Source organism: Tripterygium wilfordii, chromosome 21 (genome assembly GCF_013401445.1).
Source record: "Tripterygium wilfordii isolate XIE 37 chromosome 21, ASM1340144v1, whole genome shotgun sequence".
NCBI classification, from domain to species: Eukaryota; Viridiplantae; Streptophyta; class Magnoliopsida; order Celastrales; family Celastraceae; genus Tripterygium; species Tripterygium wilfordii.
Window position 1 is genome coordinate 11,614,283 of NC_052252.1, and position 12,223 is coordinate 11,626,505.

Below are 12,223 nucleotides of genomic sequence, written 5' to 3' on the forward strand. Positions count from 1 at the left end.
TACAAGCAGGCATCATATTTAGCTCAAGCTCACTAATCTCAACAAACAGTTAGTGCTTGGTAGAACTAGAAAAGGCAAAGCCTAACTGCTAAACAAAATAACAAACAATGCTTATGGAGTTATAGAAATTATTTACGAGAACTGTGAATAACAGAGAGTGAGAGTGATGGTTGAGGCTGACCTCTGAGAGTGAGAGTGAGGGATTGAATCGAAGCAACCACCTCTTAGATTGCACGAGATTGAGTTCCTTGGTTCGGTGAGTTGCTCGATGAGTGGAGGGAAGAAAGAAAGAAGGTGAGGGAGGATAGAGAGAGATTCAAAGAAGGCTGAGTGTGACGCTGCCCCAGTGGAGAGGGTCGTTGTGACTTCAGACTTCAGTGGTCCAGACGGACGAGAGCACGAACTCTGAGCTAGCAGCCTTGATTCGTGAATAAGGAAGAGTGGAAGACAGGAAGGAGAAATGAATGATAAAAATTTAAAAATAAACCCTAATATGAATGGTTTGATCTCCTTTTCTCATCCATCCAAAGGTCCTAATTAAATAAAATTAAAATTAAAAAATAATTTTAATATATATGTCGGTAATCGGGAAATTTACCGATGTCGAACCTTACTTACCATTACCGGTACCGAAATCAGCGGTAAATTTACCATACCGACGTATTGGTAACGGTATACCAATATTGTGTCATTTTCGGTAACCAACGTGTCGGTAACGGTATACCAATGGATAATTTACCGTTACCGTAACAGCCCTAATGGGACTACATCTCAGGTATGGTTCTTCCGAAATGACTCCATCTCTTCCTACATAGCAACCATCCAACTCTCACTAGTTGAATCACGAATAGCTATTTTGTAAATAGCTAGCTCATCATCTTTCACCGAGAGTGCATACGTAACCAAATTTTCCTGTCTATAGTGGTTCAAAGGCTTTTTTGACCCAAACTTCTTAACTGGCTGTATATCATCTTTGGCCTAGTGGAAGCCAAAGAACTTGTATTCTTCTACTGCCCATGTCTCTATGTACCAACTAGTTTCTCATCCTCAGTATGTTCAAGCTCATAATCATCCATATGAGTATTCTCTTGAACCTAGTTTTGATTCGTACCGCCTATAGACCTTTCAATCTCAATCACTTGAGACTCAAGGCCATCACCATAATCACTAAGCATATTAGCTTTGGTCAAAGCTAACATTGAAGTCTCATCGAAGGACATCTCTGCTAATGATAAACTTGTTCTCATCTATAGACTATAGATGGTAACCTTTAACCCCTTCATATACTCCAATAAAATAGATTTCTTAGTTCTAGCATCAAGCTTGTTCTCCCTAACGTGATAGTAAGCGATGCACCCGAATACCCTCAGTCTACTATACTCTGCATTATCCCCATAAATAACCCCATAAGAAGTCATACAATCTAAGCTAGAATATGGAGATTGATTCACCACATGGTACGTAGTGGCAATCAATCCCGCCCATCATTGACTGCCTAATCTCGCATTGGAGTGCATACATCTTGCCTTCTCAAGCAACGTTCAGTTCAATTTCTCTATGACTCCATTCTATTGTGGTATGCCTCTAACATTCTAATGTCAAATAATGCCTTCTTGATCACAAAATTGTACAAAAGCACCATCCGTGTATTCTGTACCATTGTCAGAACTTAAGGTTTTCACCTTCTTTCCTATTTTGTTCTCAGCCATTACTCTGTACCTTTGAATGTCTCAAACACCTCATTATTGGACTTCAAAAAATATACCCAAGAGCACCTTCAGTAATCATCAATGAATGAGTCATAGTATCGTGAATTACCCTTAAAAGTGACCTTTACAGGCCCCACACATCTTAATGCACCAAGTTCAATATGCCTCTACTCTTGTGCTTGCTTGTGATAAATTTAACACTGCACTGCTTTCCCTAAACACAATGCTCTCAAAATTCCATGCTAGATTTTTTCATATCATTCAGCAATCCCTACTTTTCAAGTAGTGAAAACCTTTTCCAACATGTGTGCAAAGTGCATGTGCCAAAGTCTAATGCAATTTGACGAACTTCCACAACTCGCTACCACAACACTTCCTGTCATTGTAGTGCCCATGCCCTACATGATACTCTTCATAACAACTAAAGAGCCACATACTATCTTCATTACCCTATCATGCCCTATAAACTTGCAATCACTCGAATCAGGAGCTCCAATAGAAATAAGGTTTTTCCACAGTTCAGGAACATGCCTCAAATCCATCGATGTCCACACCACTCCGGCATTCATCTTGATCTTTATGCTATCGATCCCAACTGTTTTACAATAGAAATAAGGTTTTTCTTTTTTTTTTCTTTTTTTTAAAATTTTTTTTTTAACTTAGTCTGATTGTCAATTAAATCTGTGCACAAGGTTTATGGTAGAAGAATTATCAAACCCTAGCTAGAAAAGAGTTTAGCTACACATAGTCATAATAAAAACCATAAAGATACTCATTAACAATGTTCAAATCAATGGAAGAGTGGAGATTTGCTGAAGAATTGGACTGCTAAGCTTGATATCTCCTCTCCTCCTTCTTGCCGTCTCTCTTTGTTCCGAATTAGGTTTATGTTTTCACCCACTGCCCCCTTTCGTCTCCAGCACATGAGCCCTTTTATATAGCTTTAAAACCCTAAGTTGACCCAGCTGTATTTGCCACATAAGCAACTTAAACGTGCAAACTGATTCTCGCGTTCTGCGGCCGCAATAGGTTGCAAAACAGATTACAAATTCTGTCCAATGCCAGCTTTACCCTTCAGTAGTACCTGTTCATAAAAATACCAATATGGGCAGTATTTTGCACTAAACAACATAGAAAAATAATAACTTTAAGCCCAGAAAAATAGGTGTATTTTACACCTAACAAAATCCCCCAAACTTCAACCTTGCTTGTCCTCAAACAAGCAATCAAGAAAAAGTTTAAACCATTTAAGCATCATTTGAAAAACTTCAATCGAGAATTGGCATTACAAGTACCCTCTCATTATTTCAATGCAACGTTGACGTCCGGTAGAGAATTGCACAACCTAAAATCTGCTCACAACTACTTCAGTTTACACATTTATTTTCACACACCCTCACAAAGGTACACACATAATAAAAGAAAATTTTCACTCAAGTGTATAAGGGTAGTGTTTACTCTCTTATGAACTCATAACCCGCAGCCATATGCTTGCATGTCCACCAACCTTACTTCACACTAAAATCCTCATTCAATGAATCAAAAGGACTTTATTGGGGGCAAGAAATTTGGCTAAGGAAGGCTCAAAGATGCACAAAATAAATATAAATTGGATTCAAACTAAAGTCATCATAATCCAATCACAAGTAAGTTCAATGTAACAAGGAATAGCATAGGCTAGATAAAGGTACGGTTCAAACAAAACATGTGATGATCATGCCATATTCCATAGAGTCTCAAAAATAGGCATCCATCATAAGACTAATCCTAACTCCATCTAACCAACCAACATAATAGAATAACAAGAGCTTCCACTCCTCTAAACTAACAAGTTAGAGTATCACCAAAACTAGTCAGATCATCAACATATCAACCAAATAAAATTAGGGCAAGGAGGTCCCGTCACGAATCAAATCAAACATCTCCCTCTGTTGAGCTTCAAATCTTTGCTTTTTACACGCGCGCTCCTTCTTCCTCTTTGAACCTCTAGTAACCATAGATAGATCTTGAATCACGAGCAAACCTTATTAGAATTTTTTTCTTGAGAGACTTCAGCTTCTCTCTTTTTTCTTTCTTTCTTTGTTTTTTTTTTGAATTGGCTGCTTCAGATTTGAGTCTCTAATTTTTGGGTTAGTTTCAGGTAGCACTTAGGTCACAAACAGGTTGCAAATTCCCCATAACTCTGTTTATACACTTCTCTTAATATGCAGACCTGCCTCCCTTCAACACCACACTTAAACTCCTCCTCACCTTATCAATCACCTCAAACCATAGCCTCATGATGGATTCTATTTTTATGACTTATGACACATACATAACACATCACAAAGATGGGAAGGTGTATTACAAAAGAAGAATATTCATTCAAAGGAATGGGAATAGAGGTAAGGTTCAAGGTAGGCCAAAATTGACAAAGAATGCCTTCATCACTTTCAAAGAACAAAAACATAGTATTTACTTCAGATGGTCTAATGCAAGTTCTAGCTATACAAAGTCATGAAATCCATAGCACACAAAATTTCTGCAGGCTCCTCACAAGCTAATTGGTGATGCAAATAATATGTAAACTAAGCAGACATTCATTGCAAAAGATCATGCAAAGAATCACACCATCAGTCTCAAAAGCACTTCATAACAATTAAGCACAAGTATGCCAGTTCTCTTCTCAAAACAATTTCAAAAACTTTTTCAAAAATTTTCGGAATATTTTCGGCAAAAGCAAATTCCCTCTCCCCCAAACTTGAAGTTGACATTGTCCTCAATGTTTAAAAAGAAAACAAAAAGAAAATTTGCTATGACAAAAGAAAGAACAAAATAAAGTGATGGGAAGGAAGAGAGACTTAGCTGATTTAAGTGGTCAAAATTGTGCTCCTCTTCCACATGGGTTACCTCCCATTAAGTGCTAAATTTATTGTCTTTAGCCAGACATAGCCTTATACTCTGTCAGAGATCAATAGAGTGGAGATATACCACTTCATCCACAGGAACTTGTACATTCTCCTAATAAGGCGTCACTCGATGGCCATTAACCTTGAATGTTTGATCAGAATCTTGATATTTAAACTTTAATGGACCATGAGGTAACACAGCTTGTATCACATACGAGCCATGCCACTTTGATTTGAGCTTTCCCAGAAAAAGTTTCAAACGAGATTTATACAATAGCACCTTCTGGCCCAGCAGAAATTTTTTTCTACACAAGCTTCTTATCATAGTACCTCTTGGCTCGCTCCTTAGATAACTTTGCATTCTCATAGGCCTCATGCCGCAATTCTTCAAGCTTGTTTAGTTGCAAGCGACACCTATCTTCAGCTTTGACAACATCTTTCATATGCGGATTCAATCACCTTTGTGCCTCTCTAGTGGGCTTTGCATCATTCTCCAATAAAATCTGGTGCATACACCTAGTTGGGCTAATCCCCTTTATGTCAGCGATGGTCCACCCAAGAGCTGTCTTATGCTTCCTCAAAATTCGGATAAACTTTTCTTCCTCCCCCAAACTTAGATTGGCAGCTACTATCACCGGTACTTTGTTGTTATCACCCAAGTAAATGTACTTCAAGTGACTAGGTAACTGCTTCAGCTCCAAATTAGGTGCTTTAATTGTTGAGGGAACAAGAGATGCATTAGTAGGCATCAGTTGCTCAAAAGGAGGAGTAGTCTTACCACCATAGGACCGGTTCAATTGGAATGCTTGGATAGCCTCATTTATTCGGCCATCATTCTCCAAAATTCCTTCAGAAATTGTGTTCTCATTCAAATCATACGCCACCACTGCTTCAACTGGATCAATACTGGTAACCTGAAACAGCCCACTCGCAAGATCATGTGTAGTATCAACATTAAAACAATCACTATGATCATCATGAGATTTGAGAGCATCAAACACTCAAAATTCCAATTCTTTGTCTTTCACCTGCATAGTTACAATCCCCTTTTTCACACTAATATTCATATCAGCAGTAACCATAAAAGGACGTCCAAGAATGATTGGTAAAGATGAGGATCTAGGACTATCCTCCATATCCAACACAACAAAATCAGCAGGCAAGATCAAGTCATTTACAGTCACCAAAACATCCTCTAAAATCCCCTTGGGTCTTTTGACACTACGATCGGCTAACTGCAATATTATAGAAGTCTCTTGGAGCTCTCCCAACCCAAGTTGTTCATAGACAGAGTAAGGTATCAAATTAATGCTTGCTCCTAAGTCTAATAGTGCCTTTTCAAAAAATTGATTTCCCACTTTACATGGTATGGTAAAATTACCAGGATCTTTAAGCTTTGGTGGGAGTTTATTTAACAACACAACACTAACTTCTTCTTTCAAATCAATTTTTTCATGTGCAGCAAATTTTCTCTTTTGAGTACAACATTCTTTAAGAAATTTAGCATAAGAAGGAATTTGTTTAATAGCATCAAGCAATGGAATATTAATTTCCACCTTACATAATTTCTCAAAAATATCTAATGCTTTAGAATCAGTTTTCTTTTTGGCAAACCTTTGCGGGAAAGGTGGAGGATCTCTTTCCCATTCCTGTGTCTCCACTGGTGCAGTTCTGCGGCCTGTTTGAACCCTATCTGTAGCTTTATTGCAGTTTGTAAACTCTGTTCGCAGCTGCTCTGTCTTGTTGATTTGCTTGCCACTTCGGAGAGTTGTTACAGCTTTCAATTGCTCTGGTTGCCCAGCTGGGTTATTCGAGGGCTGTGAAGGTAATTCTCCCTTCTTCCTCTCACTCATCTCCTTAGCCATTTGTCCCACTTGGGTCTCTAATTTTTGAATGGCTTGAGTTGTTTGTTGCATGAATTGCATCATTGTGGTCTCCAAGTCACTCCTCTTTGCTGGTTGCTGTGCAGGAGCTGCTGTTTCAGCTGAATTTTGTTCATTCCTCCATGAGAAATTTGGATGATTACGCCATGGATAAGCTTGATTTCTCATGTTGAAATTTCCTTGTCCCAAGTAATTGGCTTGCTCTTGGTCCGTCATAGAAGTCAATGGACAGGCTTCAGTCACATGATCATTATTTGAACAAATAGCACACACAATAACTGGCTTTGTTGGCACGGAAGCTTTCATATTCATTCCCTTCATGGCTTCAATAATCATGTCTATTTTTCTATTGATATTTCCCATCTCAGCTTGTACCATAGTATCAGCACTTACTTCGTACATGCCTTGCTTCCTTGTTGAGCTTCTACCCCGTGTAGAAAATTGTTGAGAGTCTTCGCTCAAGTCTTCGAATAGCTCCATCGCTTCCTCACTATTTTTTCTCATTAACACTCCATTACAAGCTGAATTAACCTTCATCCTATTAATCTCATTCAACCCTTCATAGAAGTACAGCACAACATCATCCTTATGCAGATTATGAGTTGGGCAACGATTTAAGCGGCTCTTGAAATCTTTCCAAGCCTCATCGAATAAATCACCATCTTTTTGCTGAAAATTCTGAATTTCTTGCACCAGCTGCTTAGTTCTATGAGCTGGAAAAAATTTCCTTAAGAACTTAATTGCCATATGCTCCCACGTGCCAACAGTACCTCCTTCAATAGAGTTGTACCACATCTTGGCTCATCCTCTAAGAGTGAAGGGGAAGAGTACCAGTTTCAGATTATCAGTAGACATGCCTGTCATGTGTTGAGTTCGACAAAGATCGGTAAAATCCTTCAGATGTTGATGTGGATCTTCATCAAACCGCCCCTCATAATGTGGTACAGAATTCAACAATTGAGGTGATAGGCTGACATTAGCTGCTCCCGTAGGTTGATATGTAATACATGATGGCTGGGCTATGTTCTGCGGGATGTATCTATTCATCATGGGTATACGCGCATTACCCTCAGCATTCCCAGCACCACCAACAACTTGAATTGCCCGATTAAGTGGATCTTCAGCCATGCTTCTCTTAAGAGACAATTTCGTATCTACACACGAAATTTTTTATTTTTTTTTGAGGTAAGTTTCAGTAGTAAAAATAAACTAAAGAAATAAATAAATACACACTATTGCCTTAAGAAACAACCGATAATAAACTTAACAGTCCCCGGCAACGGCGCCATTTCTTTTTTTCTTTTTCTTTTTTTTTTTAAACTTAGTCTGATTGTCATTTAAATCTGTGCACAAGGTTTACGGTAGAAGAATTACCAAACCCTAGCTAGAAAAGAGTTTAGCTACACATAGTCATAATAAAAACCATAAAGATACTCATTAACAATGTTCAAATCAATGGAAGAGTGGAGAGTTGCTGAAGAATTGGACTGCCAAGCTTGATATCTCCTCTCCTCCTTCTTGCCGTCTCTCTTTGTTTCGAATTAGGTTTATGTTTTCACGCATTGCCCCCTTTCGTCTCCAGCACATGAGCCCTTTTATATAGCTTTAAAACCCTAAGTTGGCCCAACTGTATTTGCCACATCAGCAACTTAAACGTGCAGACTGATTCTCGCGTTCTGCGCCCGCAATAGGTTGCAAAACAGGTTACAAATTCTGTCCAATGCCAGCTTTACCCTTCAGTTGTACCTGTTCATAAAAATACCAATATGGGTAGTATTTTGCACTAAACAACATAGAAAAATAATAACTTTAAGCCCAGAAAAATAGGTGTATTTTACACCTAACAGTTCCACCATCAATGCTTCGATAGGATGAAAACCACTTCCTATTTGGGCACATATGATAAGTACAATCCGAATCAAAAACTCATTTATCGAAGATTTCAACATTATCTAAAATCGAGAAGCATTCACCTTAGTCTTCCTCCGTTTCAGAAGCAAAGCTTGCCTCTTCCTTCCCCTTGTTCTTCTTAAATGTCACTTTCTTGTTAGAGCAATCCCTGTTGTAGTGTCCCAATTCTTGACACTTGTAGCATTTAATCTCCTAAATACGACTACACTTTGATCTAGATTTCTCCTTTGAAGAAGCCCTTCTCTCTTTCAACCGTCCTCTAGTAGCAACCAACACTTGACCGTGTTCTTTGACCCCTCCACCACTAGCCAATTGACGTAGTTCATCATTCATCAATGTCGCCTTGAGTTTGTACATTGTTGAGTGATACTTGCAAGTGCACGAGTCGCACAAGTAATAATGAGTGAGTAGAGCATCGTCCCACGAGGATATTTTGGCAATCGATTATGATTACGTTATACGCTATTTAGAGAATCAAATTTGTGGTTTGATTAACAACTAGAGTAAACAAGTAATTAAAACAAGATAACTGAATGAAAATACAAAGATGTAAATCAAGTATTAAAAGCACTAGGGTACCAAATTTCACCTTCCCTTATCCAATTCAACTTCCTTGGCTCCTTAATCCCCTAATTACTACCTCTTGTTGACAATCGATATCCCTACCCTCTTCGATGCTCCATTCCTGGTTACACCAAAAGTGCCTCTATCCCTAACCCCTTCTATTCCTAACATTCGGGTTAAAAATATAAAGACCCATTAAGATCTATGGACTAACCATATAGCGATTGCATAAACCATGCCCATATATTCCTATGGTTCATGCAACCTATGATGTTTATGGTGACAAGCGAATTCTAGATATCTCTTTCCGATCTCAATCTAGGCAACAAATCAATTAGATAATGGCCAAACACCCAAAAACATTAAGCATACCCGTAGACAATCAACAAAGAGATATAAATCAAGAGAAATCAAAGCCAAGTTTATTGAATTATCAAAGTCGGGTTACATAAGGACCCTAACAAAAGTATCTAGCCACTCATGGACCCTAGCTCCTTAAGATACAATAAAAAGTCATCTAACACCCTTTTATACCCTGTTGAACCTTTATTTCGTTTATCTAACAAGTTGGGGTCATTTTGGATCGAACTCACTTGGATTTGGGTATTTTTGACAAAATTTGTGAAATCCTATGAATAGTGTCTTATCGATCGGGATTTACTGCTATCTCCAAAAAATTATCTTGAACTTAAGTCCGAGCGATCACAAAAGTCTCTGGAAGAAAATTGGGACTTTATCAACATTGCTCGATCGATCTGGCTCGAACCCCATCGATCAAAGTTTGACTCTATTATGCAATTTCTCCATTTTTACTCTCTTTTCTTCACTTCATGCTCTTTTGACCTAAGATTGTAAATATAAACTAATTAGGCAATATCAATCCTCAATCAAACTCAAAATGAGACAAAAACTAAGGTAATGGGTGCACAAATATATGTATATAAAAGGCACGTCATCCATGGTTAGAGTGTCTCTCCCAAGTATCATGGTTTGGACAAAATTTTCATAAGATCGCGGCAAGGAGAGTAGTAGGTCTTCTACATTAACATCAACAACCTGCAAGTTTGAAATTGCTCTCTCAAATCTTTTTATATGATCCAACTAGGAGTTCCCTCATCCATCTTAGTTGTGTACAACTTAGAGTTGAAGAGTCGATTTGTGAGATTTTTCATCATGTACAAGGACTTCAACTTAGCCAAACTCCAGTCGTCATTGTCTTCTCCTTAACTGAATAAGCCACATCTTTATCCAAGCATAAGCATTTATTGCTCTAGCTTCCACATCTAACTCATCCCACTACTCATCCTCCATCAAAACAAGCTTCTTCGCCTTCCCGTTCAAAGCCTTGTGCAACTTTTGAGAAATTAGCACATTCTTCATTTGCATCCTCAATAGGTAAAATCTTTCTTCCCATTGAATTTCTCTGACTCATACTTCCCCACATGCACCTCACTACTAGTGAAAGCTATCTCAACCTTCGAATCAACCCAATACATTGAAAATTGTCAAAAGAGGAATTTTCATAAACACCTTGTGTGCAACAACTAACCCTCCCAACTAAGCCAAACAAATCTTGAGCAAAACACCCTGGACTGTAACCCTGGCTCCGATATCAATTGTTGGTATATAGAGTCACGGAACATACACACAATGACCACATCAAATCAACAATAAACGACAATATCCAATATGAAACAAAGATTCAGCACCACAAGCAATAAGCAAGCACGCAATAAAGTAAACCAAGTAAGAGAGTAAATAAGACATTGAGATTTATGTGGTTCGACTATACCAAGCCTACATCCACGGGGTTGTGTGAGTACTCCACTAGATGAATAAATCTAAGCCTTTTGGACAACATCTAAGTTTGCTCCCCCAAAACTTGGATCCATACCCCTTGAGAAACCCACAAGAAATCACCTTTGTACACTCAAGATTGATCTCACCAAGCTTTCCTCTCTCTATGTTTTTGTCTCTCAAGAAAGCCCCAAAAAACAAAGAGATTGAAATTAAGAAAAACTGTTTCGATACTCACTTAAAAGGTATGTCTGCGCGATCTGTCCGGACAGATTGTGCTTTGTCTACCAAATTAAAAGTCAGAGATCCAGCTGTTCGAACAGAACTTCAAGGTGTTCGGACATATCCACCTATTTGGATGACATCCTAGCCTATCAAGATGGCTACTGCAAACCAACAAAAAACCTGCACCAAAATAGCAGCACTTATTCCAAACCTACAGAAGAAAACTCCATCTATATATGTTTAAGTAAAACATAAGGGCTACTAGTGGTGGTTACCCCAAGGAGAGGCTAAATATCAATACTTATATGGCACTTCAACACACACGAACTCCCTTTTTCACCATATAGTGCTATCTTTTCTTAAAGCCTTTAGAGTTCGGACCTACCCTTACATGAAAAGGGTATCGAATATGGTTCCATCGGGAGTTAGCCTCTTCGCTTCCCTTGTTATACGTAATTTAAAACTATTTTTTTTATACTTGTGTTGATGATCCGTTTTAGTTTTGGTTTCATTGCTGCATCCACTTCCATAAACTACTTGTTATGTCTCTTTTCATATCATCATATATATTGTCAATGATGCATCAAAATTTCTTACAGCTTTCTACCAAATGACTTTACTAATAGCAAACTCAAATTGATAACTCACAAGGACTCAGGCTGGGACTGGGTCCGATCGATTGATTATCGGTTGATAATGTAATCGACCAGACCAATCGAAGTTGCCCAATTATGAAAACTATTATCAACCCGACTTTTATGGGTTGGGTGTCGTGTTGGTTATCAATTGACCTTTTTGGGTCGGTTTTAGGTATACCCAACCTTATTTTTTCATAATGAAAACAATCAAATATAAATACATAAATATAATACAAGTTGAATCGGACTCAGTCACAAAGCTCAAGTACCAATATTTGGACTTCTAAACCGAGCAAAAAATTTCAAGGAGCGTTTCAGTTTTAACAAAAATAACAAAGTTTGAGTCTACAAAAGTAAAGAAAACAGCTCAAGCATCCATGCTAAATGAAAAATGACTATAAGGAGAATAGTAACATGAGGTCTGATTGGCAACATTATGGATCTGAGATTTAAAGGGATCCAATGTGGCCGTCTCTCCAGCAAAGAGTAAGATTGTTGGTGTTTGCCAACAGTCATGTATGGAGCTATAACGTACAAAAAGCATTGGAAGCCAGAAACAAGTTGAGTTTTATGAAGGGTTAATAGCACTTTTCGTCACCGAATTATTT